Below are 10573 nucleotides of genomic sequence, written 5' to 3'. Positions count from 1 at the left end.
TGCCGTGATCCTGATGCGACAGTTGAGAGAGGCTTTGAGATAATCACTCTGCGAAGCGATATCATTAGCGATACTAGCGCTTGCCCGCAGATTACTATAATCGTGCCTGTGATGAGCAGTGCTGACTCAGAATGACACAGATTTATAAAAGGACAAAAAAAGGGTGTGCCAAGCAAGGACTTCCATGCGAGCCTTCCTCTCCCTCCCACATCATATGTGCAACATTCTCACTCAATTCTCACCATCTGCAGCCAGATAATGGGGGGGAGTAAAGTTTTGTTTTCATGTCGAGGAGAAAATGATCATTATATTGTAACAGACAAAGCTGGCTGCCTTATTGGTTAAGCTGAAAATGTTGATCTCAGGACAGTGCAAGGAGCAGGACAGTGCAAGGATTTTAGCATCTCGAGTCTCAGAGTCAAAGCTGGCCATGTCAGGAGGCGAAGACCACTGCCCACTTTGGAGGTTTGGGAAGGCCAGAATTCTCCAGAATTATTCTTTCAACGAATGGTTGAAGTCTGAAATGCCTTGAACTAAGGCCAGAGCCTCTCATACTAACAACAAGAAATGAGGTTATCTCTAAATACATTATTTCACTTGTTGATTAAAAAAATACAGACTGAAAGTTGATTAAGTTTTATTTGGGGTGAAGTTAGGACTTAAGCCCAGGAGACAGCACCATAGGTAGTCCTGAGAAACTGCTCCTAGGAGGCAAGGGAGGAAGCTAGGATATTTGAGTGTTGGCAACAAAGGAAAGGTAGTAGGAACAAAAGATTTGTACATAAACAGATTGACGGAAAAAGATTTACAGAAAACCATTTTTTATGGAAAGACGAATAGTCTGGGCTTATTGGAAACACTCCTTTGATATGCTTTCCTGAGTTTCCTCAAGGCTCACTGGCCCACCCTTGGAAGTGGCGTCCTCACAGATAATGCCTTTTGTTTTGTCCACTAACTGCAGCCCAGGAGGCAGTATTTCAGAGAGCTCCAAAGTACTGCCCCAAAGAGGAAAGGGGGAATATCAAGATATAAGTCAAAAAGGTGAAGTAGGAGGTGCCTGCAGCTATGCACCCATTTTACAGAAGTTTGCTGCCGGTCTCATGAAGGGGACTACTGGTCACAAACATCAGTCATTATTGAAGGGTTTTAGTGTTTTTCTAGATATAAGGAGATGCAAGAATTGGGCCCATATGTTCTCAAAAATATCTATCTGAAGATCTGCTCTTCCAGTTTTCCCAGAGCACAGAGTGCCTCACTCCTCGTCTCCACCCTGAGCTCTGCTCAGGGGGTGCTGTGGGTTGGCAGCTGCAGTGGCTCACGTTTTACTCCATCTAGAGTCTGATGGCAAGTGCCAAACCTCAGTTCGCACACTAAAACATCCTAACAAGCTATGAGCTTGTTCTTTGCATTATCCCCACTTTGCAAGTAGTTTAGAGAACTAAAAAAAAATCACACAGCTGATTGTATAATAGTAACCCGGATAAATCTAATATATTCTGACCCTAACCTCATCTGCCTGTTCTGCAGCCCTATTTAACACTAGTGGTGCAAATGAGTGACTCCAGATTCTTCTCTAAGTCCTGGGAACAAGAAGAAAATGTCAAAGAAGAAAGGGTTTTTGAAGCAAAACATGCCTCAGAGAGATAATAAAATAAAGATGGAAAGAGTAGGTGGCCATGGAGACAATTCTGTCATTTCCTACCTGTGCTGAGGACTAACCCTGGCTGCTGTCTCTCTCCTTGGTTTTTGAGAATGGCAAGAGTCATGGAGGACTACCGTCCTGTAACAAGAGTTGCAGGAGGCTGCTTCGTGCACATTCTTTTGGAGACTAATTCCACTGTGACTAAATAGGCCCGAGATGTCAGAGGTCCCGGTCTGAGGAAATAGGCATCTTGTGGATTGTGTGCGTGTGTGTGTGTGTGTGTGTGTGTGTGTGTGTGTTTCCCCTTTCCATTTCTCCTCAAATACATTTCTTTAGTCTTAAATTGACCTTTCTCTGCTCCAGATGCTGACATTTGCATGTGTTTGGCCTCATGGTGCTTTGGGCACATGAACTTGGACTTGTCAACACTTCCTATAATAACCTATGCTGGTTAATAACCCTCAGATGGGAAGGAGGGGACCCAAGTGATTTCAATCTCTTTTCCTTGGTGTTTATCCTGCTTGTTGTTCTCTGAACTTCCTGGACCTATGGTTTGGTATCTGACATTGATTTGGGGAGAATTCTCAGTCACTATTGTTTCAAACATTTCTTCTGTTCCTTTATCTCTTTCTTCTCCTTCTGGAATTCCCCTAACACCTATGTTATACCTGTTGTAATTGTCCCACAGTCCTTGGATATTCTCTTCTGGGTTTTTCTTTTTTTGCTTTTTAAGTCTCCTTTTCTCTTTGCTTTCAGTTTGGGAAGTTTCTATTGGGATACCCTTAAGCACAGCGTTTCTTTCCTCAGCCATGTCTAGTCTACTAATAAACCCATCAAAGGGATTTTTTTTTTCCAGTTACAATGTTTTTGATCTCTAGCATTTCTTTTTAGTTCTTTCTTAGGATTTCCATCTCTCTATTTACATAGCCAATCTGTTTTAATGTGCTGTCTACATTATCTATGAGAGCCCTTAACATAGAAATCATAGTTTTAAATTCCTTGTCTGGTATTTCCAACATCCCTGCCATGTCTGGTTCTGAAGCTTACTCTGTCCCTTCACTTTTTTTTTTGATGTTTGGTGTGCCTTGTCACCTTTTCTTGGTAGCTGGACATGACTTACCAGGTAAAGGGAACTTCCTTAAATAAGCCTGTCGTAATGTGGTGGTGAAGTGTGGGGGGCAGGAAGCAATTTCTAGTCCAACAATTAGGTCTCAGTCTTTTGGCGACCCTATGCCTCTGGACTGTGAACTTCACAAGTTTCTCAGTATTTTTCTGCCCTCTTAGGTGGGACAGGAATGGCTAGAGTGGGTTGGAGTCGGGTACTGACCTTCCCCCAAGTCAGTTAGGCACTGATCATACCCAGCAGGTGAGGCTCTGGTTAACTAGTTTCCCCTGAGGGCAGACCTTTTAAGAAGAATGAAGAATTCTGGGATATTTCAAAATGGTTCCTGTTCTCTCTAATGGGAGCAGGAGAGGATTTTTCTGTGGAACTCTGGTTGGGGTTAATCTCACAGTTATTACCAGGTCTCTTTGGAGTTTAACTCTCAGACTTGTTGATGCCAAGCCTCCAGCAATTCATCAACTACAGTTCCTGGTTTCCTGTCCTGCACTTGGTTCCCAAAGGTAACTCCTTACATTTGCCTGCATCTCTAATCTTGGGGACAATGATTTGCCCTGCGGCCTCTCCTCTGTTATGAGTACAAGATGAGTTGTTGATTTTTATCTGTCCAGCTTTTTACTTGTTAGAATGGGTCTGTGGCTTCCAAGCTCCTTACATGGGGAACCAGAAACCAGACCCCATCCCCCACCATTCCAGTTAAAGCAAAGAGCTGATTGAATAGCAGTAGGGAAAAAAAGATGAGGTAGGAGTGTGTTGCCAAAACTCAGCTTCTGTCCACCAGCGCCAAATAGAAACATGGAGTCAGATTTGGGCAAAGGAGAAAAAGTAGCTTTTATTGTTTTTCCATCCTAAGGAGATTACAGCAGGCTAATGCTTTAAAGACTGTACCCCCCACTGAAAAGTATTACTGGGAGTTTTATAGTAAAAAGGAGAAAAACAGGTTTCCAGATAAGAATCGGGGTTGAGGGCCAATATGCTTTCTTTCTTTCTTTGGGGGAATCTTTAGCCATCATGGTTGGTATCATAAGATCTCAGCATGACCCTGGTAATCTTCTGGGTTATTGTATCTAGATCTTCCCTCAAATGAAAATACTTGAGAAAAGGGCATGTCAATCAGAGACTAGAGCATTCTAGGAAAGTCATCAGAAAAACATCATATGCTTATAATCTTTGACACACAGGCAATTGTGCTCAGGGTGCCTAATCTGTAGCTTACAGGTGATTGTGTTTAGGGTACAATTAAGCCAGCGAGAAACACAAGGAAGGACTCTAAGTTATTTCATTTTAAGCAAGTCATTTCTAAAAGCAACATAAGGAATATAACTTTTCTCTTAGGTGTATGAGGTACCTGCATCATGTATGTGGGGGTGGGTGGAGAAAATTACCTAAATCAAGCAGATATTTACATGACGTGTGTCTTTATACATCACAACACTCATATGCTTTGTTTTACTTCCAGACATTCCCCTTCTTTTTTCTGGTAATCAAGTGTTCTGTTGTAAAACATTCAGGGTCTTTTTGGAGGTTAAACTCTGCACCAGAGGCAGCTGGACCATCTAGACAAGGGTTCAGCAAACTTTTTCTATAAAGAACATGAAAAGATATTCAACACCAATAATTATTGGGGAAATGCAAATCAAAACCACAATGAGATAATCACCTCATACCTGTTAGGATGGCTATTATCAAAAAGACAAGAAATGGGAGTTCACATTGTGGCTCAAACAGTTACAAACCCAGCTACTGTTCATGAGGATGTGGGTTTGATCCCTAGCCTCACTCAGTGGGTTACGGATCTGGCATTGAGGTAAACTGTGGTGTAGGTCAAAGATGCAGCTTGGATCCAGAGTTGCTCTGGTGGAGGCTGGCAGCTGCAGCTCCATTTCAACCCCGGTCTGGGAATCTCCATATGCTGAAGCTGTGGCACTAAAAAGAAAATAAAAAAGACAAGAAATAACAAATACTGGAGAAGATGTAGAGAAAAGGGGAATTTCATACATTATTGGTAGAACTTAAAATTGGTGCAGCCGCTATGGAATATCATATGGAGATTCCTCAAAAAATTAAGAATAGAATTACCATACAATCTAGCAATTTCACTTCTGGGTATTTATCTGAAGAACATGAAAACACTAATTCAAAAAGATCCCTGCATCCCCATATTCATTGCAGCATTATTTACAATAGCCAAGGCATGGAAACAGTCTAATTGCCCATCTATGGATAAAAAAGATATTGTGTATATGCACAATGGAATACTACTCAGCCATGAAAAAGAATGACATGCTGCCATTTGTGAAAATGTGGATGGATCTTGAGGGCATTATGCTAAATGAAATACATCTGATGGAGAAAGACAAATACCATATGATTTCACCTGTATGTGGAATCTTCTAAAAAAAAAGAAAATAAAACAAACACAAACTCAGAGACGTGGAAATCATAGTAGTGGTTACCAGAGGAAAGGGAGTTGGGGAATGGGTAAAATGAGTAAAGCGGGGACAGTCTAGTGTGTGGTGATGGATGGTAACTAGACTTGTGATCATTTTGTACTGTATACTAATGTAGACTCATAATACTATACACCTGTTAACTTATATACACATACCAGATGGAAAGTATTTTTGGCTTTGCAAGACATAGTCTCTACCATAACTACTCTACTGGTGTAGCATGAAAAAAGACATAGATAATACAAATGAATGAGTGTGACCAGATATGGCCCAAGTAGGGCTGGTTGTGGCCCAGGATTGTAGTTTGTCCACTCTTGATCAAGGCTTTGCCAACTGCCCCTCTGGCCACTGTGATTGGTTCAGAGATAATATGTAATCCAAGCTAGACCAATCAGAAAATTCCCTGGAAATTTTCTTTTGGAGCTACTGGAAATTTGGTCATGCAGTTAGTTGTGAAGATGTGGATCTGAAACTGCTAAGGGCCATCTTTTTTGCACAGTAGAAAGACTCTGGCTGCGAAGTACAGAAGTGCTGGTGTTTCTTGAGCTCCTAATCCCAGTGCAGGACCCAGATTTTCCTTTATGATTTCTAGTTCTATGCACAGGAAAGATTCTGTGGAAGCTAGTTTGAGTCTGGTGTTAGTCTTACAACTAAAATGTTTTGGCTAACTCACTATAAGAAACTACCATTATCCCTGCAAATTGTATTCTTACCAGCTGGGAGATGAACAATTTAATTGTCCTCTCTAAGCCCACATTTTCTGATTTATAAAATAGGAATGATAATATACATTCATCCCATGATTAAATGGGATCATTTATGTGTGACAGGTTTGAATCTCTGTTGACAAACTCAGGTGATGAAGGACTATCACTTTATTCTCCATGACTTCCTTTTACTTTGCAGCCCCTTTCTTCCTGACTAGTTAAAACTTTAATCTCTGGCATTCTTGGGTGTCCCTGCCCCTTCCCATCACTGGATTACAACTCCAGGGTGTGGGTGTGTGTGTGGAGAGGTGTCTCTCATTTGGTTCTGATCCCTTTGTCTACTCTGTCTTCCTGGCTGCTCTGACCTACTGATTCCCAGATTCTTCTTTGCCACACAGGGAGCCTTAATGTGACACATGACGGTCTCCTGTCCAGATCTTGCTGTTTCTCTGGGTGTCTACATGGGACTGGGCCCAGTTCAGCTGCACTGGAACCCAAAGACCTTTCTTTCTTATTCCATCCAAGGGAAAATTTTGTTGTTCTTATTGTTGGGAGTGGAAAGGCCAGCTTGCCTCCTGCTTGTCCAAGACAGTCTGCCTTTCCCCTCCACCCTTTTCTCCCTTCTACATTTTCCACAGACTACATAAACTCTTAGGCTTTTGGAGAGGAACCCTCCCCCAGCCCCAAATTTGCAGGCCAAGGCCATAAACCTCCCCTGGGTCAGTGGGTGGTAGAAAGCTCTTTATCTGTTGGTTAATGGCAAGGATGCTTTCCCCAGACAGAAATTTCGAAACAGCTGGCACCACAGGCCTGCCAAGCCACATTGCACCCTGAAGCAAATATCAGTAATACCAGTTTTGTCCTTATTTGACATTCTAGGGTTTGTTCATCCTATGTTTTTATGTATTGTGATTTTCTTTAAATATTGCATTAAAAATAACATTTTTCTTGATTGTAGAATATTTTTTTAACAGTCTCTTAAATTTTTCTCCTAAGGTAGAACCTCACTTGCTAAATCCTAGTCCCAGCTCTGGCAGGCACAGACTAAGTGCTTCACAAACAATCGTCATAACTATCATTTGGGTGAAAGGAAAGAAAGGTTGAAGCTTTGTGACAAAGTTCATTTGAGCCCTGGCTCAAGGCCAAAAGGAGAAGAAGTCCTATGCTTGCAACAACCACAAACATTCTAATACACTCTAAGAGGTAAACATTATCTCTGTCATACAAATGAATTTGTATCCCACTCTGTCTCTTACTAGCTGGGAGACCTTTGGGCAACTTAATTACCCTCTCTGAGCCCAAATTTTCTAATTTGTATTATAGAAATAATAGTTGTGCCTTCACCACAGCCCTCTCCTTTTGTTCAGAAATCAGTTCCAACTGCAGCAAGATAGCTAGCTGTTTTCAGCTGCTTTCAGCCAAGAGTAAGGCCAAGTAACCCCTAGATTCCTTGGATTAAATGCAGGCTAGGTGGGGAAGCTGGGGAGATTTCCTGCTATTTCTAGTTAAAGAGAAGTGAATTGAATGCAGGCATAATGAATGGTGACTCTGTCAAGTAGGGCAAAATACCCACCGCTACCCAAATGTCCCCTTCTACCCATCCTGAGCTGCTATATCTGGACCAATAATAAAATGACGCAAGTCAGATTAACTGGAAAAAAAGAAACATATTTTAATGCATGCACACAGAAGCCTCCTAAAATTAGGACCTAATAAGTAGCCAAAGCAAACAGCTTTTATATTCTTTAGACAAACAGTAAATTTGAGGGGAACCGATGGGACAAAGGAACTAGGTTTGGGTTCTTAAATATAAGGAATGTAAAGCGAAGTTTGAGCTTAGGGTAATAAATTAAAGAAATAACTGTTTGTCCTACTGTATTGCACAGGGAACTATAGCCAATCTCTTGGGATAGAACATTATGGGATATATGATTAAAGAGAAAAAGAATGTATATATATTCTTGTATAAGCACATATTCTTGGAGTTCTTGTCATGGCCCAGTGGTTAACGAATCCGACTAGGAACCATGAGGTTGTGGTTCAATCTCTGGCCTCACTCAGTGGGTTAAGGATCTGGCATTGCCGTGAGCTGTGGTGTAGGTCGAAGACATGGCTCAGATGTGGCTGTGGTATAGGCTGGCAGCTGTAGCTCCGATTAGACCCCTACCCTGGGAACCTCTATATGCCATGGGTGTGGCCCTAAAAAGACAAAAAAAAAAAGAGCATATTCTTATATACTCTTTCAGGTCACTGCTGTACAGCAGAAATTGGCATAACATTTTAAATCAACTTTAATAAATTAAAAAAAAAAAACAAGGTTTGTTTATAGAGGCTTCTCACCCTGAATACCTCTGGAAAAAAGGGTGTCCTTCTACCTCCAGATGCAGGGAAGGAGGGCACCTTCCATATGAAAGATTTATTTCCTGCTTTCAGGGCAGCAGACAAGAGGGTCAGAGCATTCCTCTTGGATTGGCTCTTTTGTAAGTGACTTTAATTCAAAATAATATGTTATTGAGGCACATTTCCAGGTGACCCACCCTGACCCCCAGCAGCTGCACAGTTACAGACTCAAGACTCATGGTCAACATGAATGTGTGATGTACAGACCCAGGAAGGACTATTGTATAACTGTAAGGGATTCCATTTAAGGGATTTGGGGAGCAGGGATGGGGCAAGGGAATGACAAACTTTTTTTTTCCCCTAAGCATGTTGATTTACAATTTTGTGTTCATTTTAGGCATACAGCTTCATGATGGGGGGGGGGTTGCAAATCATATTCCATTATAGGTTATTACAAGATATTGGGTATAATTTTCCTGTGCTTTAAAGTAAAGCCTTGTTGCTTGTGCAATTTATGTATAATAGTTTATATCTGTTAATTCCACGACTCTTATTTGTCCCTCTCCCCCTACCTCTCTCCTTTGGTAACCATAATTTTGTTTTTTATGTCTGTGAGTCTGTTTCTGTTTCATATATAGATTCACTTGTATTATTTTTTAGATTCCACATATAAGTGAGATCATATAGTATTTGTCTTTCTCTGATATTTCACTAAGCCTTCTATTCCCTAGGACCATCCAAACGGCAATATTTCATTCTTTGTATGGCTAAGAATTATTCCATTGTGAATATCCAATGGAATAATGGATAGTCCATTATCCACACACCATATCTTCTTAAGTCAGTCATCTGCTGATGAACACTTGGGTTGCTTCCATGTTTGGCTCTTGTAAATAGTGCATGACAGACTGTTTTAAGCATTAGTACTTAAACTTCCCTTTCTCCTCTTCCCTATTTCTGTTTCACCTACCTAATGTTTGTACAAAGCATCAAAGTTTACAAAATGATGGAGTCCCTGTTGTGGCACAGTGGAAATGAATCTGACTAATATCCATGACGATGTGGGTTCAATCCCTGGCCTCAGTGGGTCAGGGATCTGGCATTGCATGAGCTATGTTGTAGGTCGCAGATGCAGCTCAGATCCCTAAGTTGCTGAGGCTGTGGTGTAGACTAGCAGCCACAGCTCTGATTCAACCCCTAGCCTGGGAACTTCCCATCTTCCACATGCCTCAGGTGCAGCCTCAAAAAGCCAAAAAAAAAAAAAAGTTTACAACATGATTTCATGTACATTAGTTCATTCAATCACACAATCTTTTCTCCAGTTATGTGAGGTATTTTTATTACTGTTGTTATTTCCATTTAACAGATGAGGAAACTAAGGCTCAAACAGGGTGTATCATGAGTATCCTTGTATGTGCATGAGTACACATAGCACATAGCTTGGGAAAATTGAACTTGATGGCAAAGTTCAACTCTCATTTGTATAAGTTATTATTTTTTTTTCCTACTACATGTTCTCTACCTGTTCTTTCTGACTGGGAATATCCTAGCACTTTTTTTTTTTTTTCACATTGGAGGCATTTTTTTGGTCCAAATGTTCTTTGCTTGCCCTCTCTTGTAAGTAACATCCAAACAGGCTCCATGAAGCAACTTAGTTCATAAAAGCAACTTTCAGCTTCGAATCATTTTTTTAGGGCAACAGTTGTTAGCAAGTCATTTTAGATGATAATATCTGTAATTAAAATACAAAATGAAAACATTTGCTTACTCTTCCATCATAGCAGATGTTTCTATGATAGTCAGTTGGTTGCTCTGCTAACTTGCAGGCAATTGTTTTCATTAATAATGGTATTTTGTCATTCTGCAAACAACCATAAGCAAGAGAGTGAAAGAGAGATCAAAACAACTTTTGTTCTTATATCATCAAGCACTTTTTTCCCCCCTCAAAGAATCTTTTGGCAAGTGAGGGAATTAGAAAATTGTTTTCTAATTCTGTCTTAGCAGGAGTCAAAACTGGTCACCTTCTCTCATGAACATACCAAAATAACAACTATCTGCTCAATAATCACCTATTAAAAAAAATAGACTCAAGGACTTTGTTGATATAAACATAGTGGTAGCGTAAAACAACCTACATATTCACAAGGATATCATGCAGGAAAATAAGAAAATAATCCCTGCTTGTCATCCAGTGGGGGAGCTCAACATGTGTTCTTACTAAAGACAAATAGAATTGTTAGTCTTAATTATATTAGATTTTTTAGTGTACTTGATTTTATTTCTGTATTTTTCAAAATAGGCTAAATTCTCT

This window comes from Phacochoerus africanus, chromosome 9 (genome assembly GCF_016906955.1).
Source record: "Phacochoerus africanus isolate WHEZ1 chromosome 9, ROS_Pafr_v1, whole genome shotgun sequence".
Classification (NCBI taxonomy): Eukaryota; Metazoa; Chordata; class Mammalia; order Artiodactyla; family Suidae; genus Phacochoerus; species Phacochoerus africanus.
Note: the sequence above shows the minus strand (reverse complement) of the source record.